The sequence below is a fragment of the Lolium perenne genome, chromosome 4 (assembly GCF_019359855.2).
Source record: "Lolium perenne isolate Kyuss_39 chromosome 4, Kyuss_2.0, whole genome shotgun sequence".
Lineage (NCBI taxonomy): Eukaryota > Viridiplantae > Streptophyta > Magnoliopsida > Poales > Poaceae > Lolium > Lolium perenne.
In genome coordinates, this window is record NC_067247.2 from 330,739,109 (window position 1) to 330,748,909 (window position 9,801).

The following is a 9,801-nucleotide window of genomic DNA, read 5'->3' on the forward strand; positions in this document are numbered from 1 at the left end:
GCGCCAGAAGATGCTCGAGAGCGGCAAGGACATCGTCAGGGCGCAGCGCGAGCTGAACCTAACCGTACGTGAGTATAACGCTGCCCATGGCTTTGCTTCTGTTAGCGCGCATGCTGCTAGGATGCCGGAAAACCGGCTAAAAGCTCGCAACCTAGATCAGGATTTGCGCAAAGAGATTCATGCCGGCAAGAGTACCTCTGCATCTGTTAGCATCGTGGAAAAACCTAAGTACAGTAGCCCGCATAAAACTATAAAAGCTGCTAAAGCTGCAGTAGAGCTATGCGAGTCGCTTTCCGGAGATGCTTTGGCAAAACAGCAAGAGCGTGTTAGAGAGCTGCTGGAAACTATTGAGCAGCAGAACGCTGAGCAGCTGGCTAAGCTGAACAAGGCCGCAGCCTCAAAATCCGCGCGTTCAACAAAGAATGCCGGTAGCAAGTCCCATGGGCAGGCTTCGTCCCCCCATCCGGACAGAAGAAGAGAGAAAGAAGTGAATGCACAGCAGATGACTGTGTACGATCCGGTTCTTGCCGGAAAGCAACAAGCCGGGCAACATGATGCCGGTAGAAAAAGCCAAGGGGCAGAACGAGGCTACGCCAAAGGAGGCTATGCCGGAAACAATCATGCCGGTAGATATGAGACCGGGCAAAATTATCGAGCTGCCAGGGCAGCGTATGATGAGGAGGAGATAGATCCCCCGAGGTACCGGCAGGCAAGGGCCGCGGTACCGGAATGTTATGATGAAGCTGATTCTGCAAGACCGGCAGCATACCGGAACGCATTGGGAGAACGCTTGGGAGAGAGATACTTACCGGAACGGGATGCGAGGCACCGTCTGGATAGAGTGTACTTGTCAGAAATGATCGAGGAGGAAGGTCCTCCAGGCCCAAAGTGCTTTGGCCCAAGGATCATGAAAGAAAAACCACCAGTGCGCAACTTTATGTTGCCCCGTGACACAAAAACATACGATGGCACTACGAAGCCGGAAGATTGGCTCGCGGATTACGTGACCGCGGTATACGTCGCAGGCGGTGGAGGAACCGTAGCAGGAGGAGGAAATCGGCGTTGGGCCGTGAGAATCATACCATCGTTTTTGGTTGGACCGGCAAGAATCTGGCTAAACAACTTGCCGGCAGGAAGTATAAATGGCTGGCTGGATTTTGAGGAAGCTTTCGTGAGCAATTTCAGCAGCACCTATCAGAGGCCAAACAGGCCGCAGCAACTTGCTCTGTGCGTACAGCGCCCGAACGAAACAGACCGGGATTATCTGGCCCGGTGGAACACTACGAGGAACTCCTGTGAAGGAGTAATCGAGGCACAGGCCATTGCTTGGTTTAGCAGTGGGTGCAGAAGAGGTTCACCGTTGTGGCAAAAGCTGCAGCGGAACATGCCGACAACGTTGGCAGAGATGATACGTGTGGCGGATAGCTATGCGTTGGGAGACCCAACGCAGCCGGGCAAAGGCAACCTGAGCCGGAACAGCTACGCCAAGAGCAACACCGGGATAACCGGAATAACAAAAGAAGAGAAGATTTTCCGGATCGAAGGTACGGTCCGCAGCAAGTTGCTGCTGTGCAGGAAAACTCTGAGGCCAGCGGCAGTCAGAGGCAAAGAACCGGATCGCAGCCGTGGGCAGGTCCTAAGAAACAATGGGTAGAAAAGAAACCCTGGGTCCAGAAAAGAAACTGGCAAGAACCCGCAAAATACACCATGGAAGCTGCCATGGACCAACCATGCCGGTGGCACACACCGAATCCGGCACACCCGTCAAACCACCTGATGAAGGATTGTACCTGGACAAAGTACTTGATGCAAAAGGGAGTGGTAAAAGATGTACAACCACCACAAGACATGCCGCGGCAACAACAGCTACCGCCACCACCGCCGCTTACCGGGGCAAACGCCTTACCGGTACAGCCAAACCGGCAGCAGTACCAGCAAGTTAACCGGGTGGAGCAAAACGATAACCAACCACCTCCACCGGCACCTTTAGGCCGGAATGTTTACGAAGACCCGCATCTGTGCTGTGTTGTTTTTGTCACTGAGCCAACAGACAGGCAAAGTGTGCATCGCCGCTCCATGGAGGTAAACGCCGTGATGCCGGCAGTTCCCAAATACATGATGTGGTCCAATCAAGAAATTACCTGGTCATCTAAGGATCACCCCAAAATCATGCCGAATCCGGGTGGATATGCTCTTGTTGTGGACCCAATCATGAAAGGGCCACAAGCTCGAGTAAAATTCAGCAAGGTGCTGATAGATAACGGCAGCAGCATAAACATCATGTACAAGCATACCATGCATACGCTGGGCATAACAGAAAACATGCTTCAGCCAACGCGCACAACGTTCCACGGAATCGTTCCCGGTTTGTCCTGCGCCCCGATAGAAAAAGTTCGGGTGGACGTAGCATTTGGAGGCCGTGACAATTGCCGGGTTGAAAATGTTGAGTTTGAGGTGGTGGATCTAGACAGTCCCTACCATGCATTGCTGGGGAGACCGGCATTGGCAGCCTTCATGGCCACAACTCATACGGCTTACCTCAAAATGAAGATGCCGGCACCTCGTGGACCGCTGACTGTTGTGGGAAACTATAAAGTCTCACTGGAAACCGCATCTGCCGGATCAAACCTAGCGGAATCGCTGGTGATCGCGGAGGAAAAGAAGAGGATGCAAACAGCTGTTGCGCTGGCTCAGTCCTCACAGTTGAGCTTAGCGGCAATGAGTGGAAACTTGGGCTCACCGGCATTCAAGCCGACAAATGAAACAAAGGACATTGTGCTGGATCCGGCTTACCCAGAGCGCACCGTTCGCATCGGTGCCGGCATGAATGAGGCATAGGAAAGCGCGCTCGTCAGCTTCCTCCGTGAGAATCGGAATATCTTTGCCTGGTCCACTGATGACTTGGTGGGTGTTCCGAGGGAGCTGGCTGAGCACTCTCTAAACGTCCGAAAAGATGCTAAGCCGGTGCGACAGCCCTTGCGCCGGTTCGCTGAAGATAGAAGGAAAATCATAGGAGAAGAGGTAACCAAACTGCTTGTTGCCGGATTCATTGTGGAGGTCACGCACACAGAGTGGCTGGCCAATCCGGTAATGGTTGAAAAGAAGAAAGATGAGAACCTGGAGGCAAAAGCTCCGAAGGTGTGGCGCATGTGCATCGACTACACCAACCTAAACAAGGCCTGCCCAAGAGACCCTTTTCCTCTGCCACGAATCGATCAAGTGATTGATTCAACTGCTGGGTGTGAATTGTTGTCCTTCCTGGATGCGTATTCCGGTTTCCACCAAATTCCCTTGAAAAAGGAAGATCAAATAAAAACTGCGTTCATTACCCCGCACGGGGCTTATTGCTATGTCACTATGCCTTTTGGGTTGCGCAACGCTGGTGCAACGATACGTTGTATGCAAAAATGCTTGTTTGATCAAATCGGAAAGAATGTGCAAGTCTATGTGGACGACATTGTGATAAAAACTAAGGTAAAAAACACCTTAATCGATGACATCCGGCAAACATTCGACAACCTAAGACGGTTCCGGATGAAACTCTATCCGGCAAAGTGCACCTTTGGTGTCCCTGCCGGCAAGCTGCTCGGTTTCCTGGTATCAAGCCGGGGCATAGAAGTCAATCCGGTAAAAATCCGGGCAATAGAAAGAATGACTGTCCCTCGAGAGCTAAAAGATGTGCAAAAGTTTACCGGAAGCTTGGCATCGCTGAGCCGGTTCGTAAGCAGGTTGGGAGAAAAAGCTCTGCCACTATATGCTCTCATGAAAAAATCTGACACGTTCGTCTGGACCCCTCAGGCAGACGCAGCGTTTAAAGAGCTAAAAGCAATGCTGGCCACAGCACCCATACTGGCTTCACCTTTAGAAAGAGAGCCTATGCTATTATACATAGCGGCAACAAACCGGGTTGTGAGCGTAGTGGTGGTGGTTGAAAGAGAAGAGGAAGGAAAAACCGTCCAGAGGCCGGTATACTACCTGAGCGAGGTGCTCTCCCTCTCAAAACAAAACTACCCTCACTTCCAAAAAATGACTTATGGCGTGTACATGGCCGCCACAAAACTCAAGCATTACTTTGAGGAGCACCCCATGAAGGTGGTGAGTGAAGCACCAATCTCCGACATCATGTGCAACAAAGACGCCAGCGGCCGGATTGCAAAATGGGCAATCCAGATATCACCATACGTGCCGGTGTATGAAAGAAGAGATGCCATACAATCACAGGCTTTGGCTGATTTCCTCGTTGATTGGGCGGAGATGCAATACAAACCGCCAGATCAGAGGATAGAGTACTGGAAAATGCACTTTGATGGATCCAAACTCAAAGAGGGCCTAGGTGCCGGTGTGGTACTTACTTCGCCTAAAGGGGATCACCTCCGGTATGTTTTGCAAGTGCATTTCAGGGCATCGAATAATGTCGCTGAGTATGAAGCTTTGATCCATGGGCTTAAGGTCGCAAAAGAAATCGGTGCACACCGGATCATTTGCTATGGAGATTCAGATCTTGTGGTACAGCAGTGTTCCGGGGATTGGGATGCAAAAGATGCCAACATGGCCTCGTACCGGTTTCACGTGCAAAAGATCGCCGGATTCTTCGAAGGATGTGAGTTTCACCATGTGCCACGCGCAGAAAATGAAGCCGCGGATGCTTTGTCCAAGCTGGGCTCATCTAGGCAAGAAATTCCTCCCGGAATAGCTTTAGCTCACCTGAGAGCACCGTCGATCAAACCAAGCCCGGAGTCGGAATCAATTTTTGTACCGGAATCGCACGTAGTACCCATGGATATTGATGAAGGGAACCCGGGGACTGCTCCGGTAAACTCGGGGACTGCTCCGGCAAGCTCGGGGACTGCTCTGGCAAGCTCGGGGACTGTTGCACCCATACCGGAAGAAATGATGCTGGTAGATAGCATGGAGATAGATGCACCGGTGTTTTTGGTTCGAGAGACACCGTCATGGGTTAAACCTATTAAGGAATTCCTGATCAACGGCACCTTGCCGGCTGACGAAAATGAATCAAGGAGGATACAAAGAAGGTCCAAAGCTTACACATTCATCAATGGTGAGGTGTACAAGAGAAGCGTTACCGGTGTCCTTCAAAGATGTGTGGAACCGGAAGAAGGGAAAGAAATGCTCGAGGAAATTCACAAAGGAGAATGTGGGCATCATGCCTCATCAAGGGCGCTAGTAGCAAAAGTATTCCGGCATGGGTTTTATTGGCCCACTGCTTTGGAGAACGCTGAGGATTTGGTAAGAAAGTGCAACGGCTGCCAGAGGTACGCCAAGCAAAATCATACCCCAGCGTCCGGTTTAAAGACAATACCATTAACATGGCCGTTTGCCGTTTGGTGCCTCGATATGGTTGGCCCATTCAAAACTGCAAGAAGCAGCATGACTCACATCTTGGTTATGGTGGATAAATTCACCAAGTGGCTAGAAGTGAAACCTATCGCAAAATGTGATGGGCACACAGCGGTGAAATTCTTAAAAGATGTCATTTTGCGGTATGGATACCCCCACAGCATCATCACTGACAATGGAACCAACTTTGCTCAAGGTGAGTTCAAAAGGTTCTGTGAAGACAACAACATCCGGTTGGATTTGTGCTCAGTGGCACACCCACAAGGCAATGGCCAAGTGGAAAGAATGAATGCTTTGGTACTTTCCGGTATCAAACCTAGACTCATTGATGCAGTGGAAAAGTCACCGGGATCTTTGGCTCGATGAGCTACCATCGATCTTGTGGAGTATAAGAACAACTCCAAACCGGTCTACCGGATACACTCCTTTCTTCATGGTTTATGGAGCAGAAGCGGTCATACCGACTGACATCATTCATGATTCACCAAGGGTACAGCTCTATACTGAGCAAGAGGTCAAAGAGGCCAGAGAAGATGACGTGGACTTGCTAGAAGAAGCAAGAGAGCTGGCTTTGGCAAGAACAGCCATTTACCAGCAAAACCTAAGACGCTATCATAACCGGAAGGTTATCCCGAGAGTTTTCCGGGAAGGAGATCTTGTGCTTCGCCTAGTGCAGCGCACTGAAGGCCGGCATAAGCTTTTGCCACCATGGGAAGGTCCCTTCATTGTAAGCAAGGTGCTTCACAATGATGCGTACTACTTGATCGATGCGCAGGAGTGGAAGAAAGGAAAGGCGGACAGGTCCGGAGAGGAGAGCAAGCGTCCATGGAACGTAGCTCTGTTGCGTCCTTTCTACTCTTGAAGTGGTGGTGTAAGAAGTTCCTTTTTGTACCTTATATGCTATGAATAAAAGATGCCGGAACCTTGAATGAATCTCGGGGACTACCCCAATAAGGTTGCATGTAACTTGTTTATTTTTTCAGTTTACCGGTTGCTTATTGAATGTTTTTTCTTTCCGGTTTAGTAGTGTGCTAAATCCTACCGGAGTCTTCGACTCTGCTGCTGTCCGCAAACTGGCTTCATGGCAAGCAAGATAAACCGGTAGGGGATAAGCACATGAACTGCGAAGAGGGAGAGCAGGAAAGAACAATCCGGAAAATTTAACTAACCCCGGTTTAACCGGTTTTTTGCAAAATTTCAAAATTATTTCTAAGTTCAAGAAAATGCTTGTTTGGTGAAAGAACCTTGTGCTCATACGCCAAAGAACGCCCAGAGAAGGCAGGCAGAGCCAAGGCAAAAGAACCAAGTGTGCATCAAATTGGATGCGGAAACAATTTGGAAATCTTTGCAGTGCAGGATAAAATCAAAACCAAAAGCAAGTATGCTAAGGTAAACATAAGATAATTAACACCGGTATAACTTACCGGCATAAAATGTTGTACGGCAACCACAAGCAGACTTAAAGTTTTACATCATAAGCCCCGGCATCCCGGGGCAGAATTTAACAGAACATTGTCTTAAGGCACGCAGGGCCAAACAGCATGACAAGGTAAATTTTAAGGCAAGTAATCAGGCAGCAGGGGCTTCCGGAGGAGCGTCGCCGGCACCAGCATCGTCCAGAGGCTCCTCATCGGCTTCATCCTCCTCCTCGTCGAGATAGTCCTTGACATCAGGAGGGGGAGGGATGAAGGTGCGCATGTCGGCGTACTCCGCAATGTGGTACGCACGATCCTGCCGCTTAGCGGTGAGGATCGGGTCCAAATCGGTTTTCGCGCCTTCGCGCACGCCGGTAAGGGCATTCAGGTCGAGCTCCGGGTACCAGGAACAGGCGACGCGGAGGGCAGAATCTGCTCCAGCACGGGCAGCAGAGCACTGCCACTCGCGGATCCTCCTGCCGGCGCCCTTGAGACGGTCGCTGATGAGGGAGAAGGTATCCGGCACCTCTTCGCCAGGCCACAGGGTCCTGAAGAGCTGGGTAGCTACATCAGGAATGTCAGATAGATTGCGATCTATGGCGCGCATATGAGACACCCGCGCGTTCAGCGCGACCAGATGGTCATAGGGCGTCCATGGCACGGCGAGATTCGCTTGGCCTTGGGCAGTGCGGTGCTCGTCAACCTTCTTGACAGCGTACCTCTGGGAGTCCGGAAAGAGGCCTGTGCAAAGAAAGAAAAAGGCTAAGAAAAAGAATCCGGAAGAAAAAGAGGCCGGAAGGAAAAGAATCCGGAAGAAAAAGAGACCGGAAGGAAAGGTAGCGGAAAGAAAATGGGGTCGGAAGAAAAAAGGCTCGTATGCAGTAGTCAAGTATGTAAAAGAAAAGGACTCACGGTAGGCAAGTGTGTCAGTTTGCAGGATCAACTGGTTGCATTCCTTGTGCTCCTCCTCCAGCCGCGCGGCCTTCTCCTCAGCACCCTTCCGGGCCTTGGCCAGCTCCTCCAGCTCAGCTCGCAGTACAACGGTGGCGTTGCTGGCGTCCTCCAGAGCCTTGTCCATCTTGGCCGCTGCATCAGCTTCAGCGGCTTTGAGGGCCTTGGCGTGGTCAAGCCCCAGCTGAATGAGCTGGGACTTGAGCTCCTGGTAGCTGGTCTTGTGGGCGCTCAGCTCCTCCTGATGCTGCCGGATGAGCTGGTCTTTCTCCCCTGCAACCCGGAAAAGAAGATGTTAACAAGGTTATGCTAGTAAATATGAAAAGGAAACCAAGTTAACAGGAGAAAGGAGAAAAGTTATACGTTGGGCGGCGGCGAGCTGCTCCTTGAGAGCGTCAATGGAAGCTTCCGGGATCACTGTTAAGCAGAAATTGCGAATGTTAGGAGGAAAAAAGGTTTCAGGTAACAAAGATGCCGGTAGAACAAAAACTTACCTTGGCACTTATCATGTGCCTCAGCGAGCTCCCGATGCTCCCATAAGAGCTCCTCAAAGAGGGCCTTCCGAGCGTCAGCCGTGAGCTGTTCAAGAAGAAGAAATGAGTTAAGTTTTGCGCTAAGAACAAGGTTCTTGACCCGAAACTCGGGGACTGGCAGTGCCGGTTTTGCGCGTTTCTAAGATAAGTTTTGCGCTAAGAACAAAGTTCTTAACCCAAAACTCGGGGACTGGCAGTGCCGGTTTCGCGCATTTCTAAGATAAAGTTTTGCGCTGAGAACAAAGTTCTCAACCCGAAACTCGGGGACTGGCAGTGCCGGTTTTGCGCGTTTCTGAGATAAGTTGTGTGCTAAAAACAAGGTGTTTAACCCGAAACTCGGGGACTGGCAGTGCCGGTTTCACGCTAAGTTTTAGAAAATGAGTTTTGCGCTAAAAGCTGCGCTCTCACCACAAAACTCGGGGACTGGGAAGATAGACAAGAGAGAAACCGGCATGAACTAAAGAAAAGATAGAGCAAGATGGAAGCAAAGAAACCGGTAAAGATTGAAAAAAGTTAGTAGAATATACCATCAGATTGTTCGTGGCATCGTACCACGCGCTGTCGAGCTCCTTCACGGCGCTACGAAGCCGCATGAAGTGCTCCTCGGAAGACCGGTCCCCGACAGGGTCAGGTGCCGGCAGCCTGTCCTTGCCTAGACCGCAGGTCGCCGGAGTCATGTCCGCGGCGTTCCACTTTTGGGCGTAGGGCAGGAGATGCCCCAGGTCCCGGCCTTGGCGTTGGAACTCAGTAATACGGCCAAGAAGACCGGTGGCCTTCGTGGCGGTATCCCTGGCGGCCTTGGAGACATGCAGCACCAGAGGCCGCTGGCCGCCGGAAGGGGCGCTGGAGGCCGTCGCCTTCCCCATAATGAGCTTGGAAATCTTGGGTGGCGGCGCGGAAGGAGCGGCCCCGGAGGTCTTGGGCGGCGGCGCAGTTGGAGCGGCCCTGGAGGGTTTGGCGCGAGGACCGTCTGGCGGTGGCATGAGGATGGTTCGTGGAGAAGGGGGAGCGCTAGGTGCCTCACCCGATTTGGAGCCTTCCGGCGCGGAAGTTGTCATCTTTTCAAGGACGGGAGGAGCAGGAGGCTCCGCCCGCCCGGCAGCTTCTTCTTCTTCGGCGCCGATGTTGCTGGCGCCGGTATCTTGGTTCTCAGGGAAAGAGGAAAGGTCCTCCTCCGTGCGGTGATCTGATGATGAAGGGGCCACACGCCCCGAATTTGTTGTGCCCCCCGAAAGGGAGGCAGAGGTGTTGCCGGCACCAGATGGTGCCGGGCCTGAGTGAGGAGGAGGGGTTGAGGTCCTTGCGGATCCTTCAGAGCCCGATGGCCTTGGGCCAAGCTTGAGCGCGGGGCTAAGAAAAAGAAAAGACAAATAGTTGGAAAAAAGCAACCGGAAAAAGAACTTGGCAAAAAGAGGCAAGCAAGGAAGTAAAAACTTACCCGGAGGCAGTCGGCATCACCTTGCGCCCGTAGCGGCGCACGCCCACTTCCTTCTCCCCCAAGGGCTCAGTCCGGAAGCGCTTGGAGGGAGGGGCCTGGCTGGAAC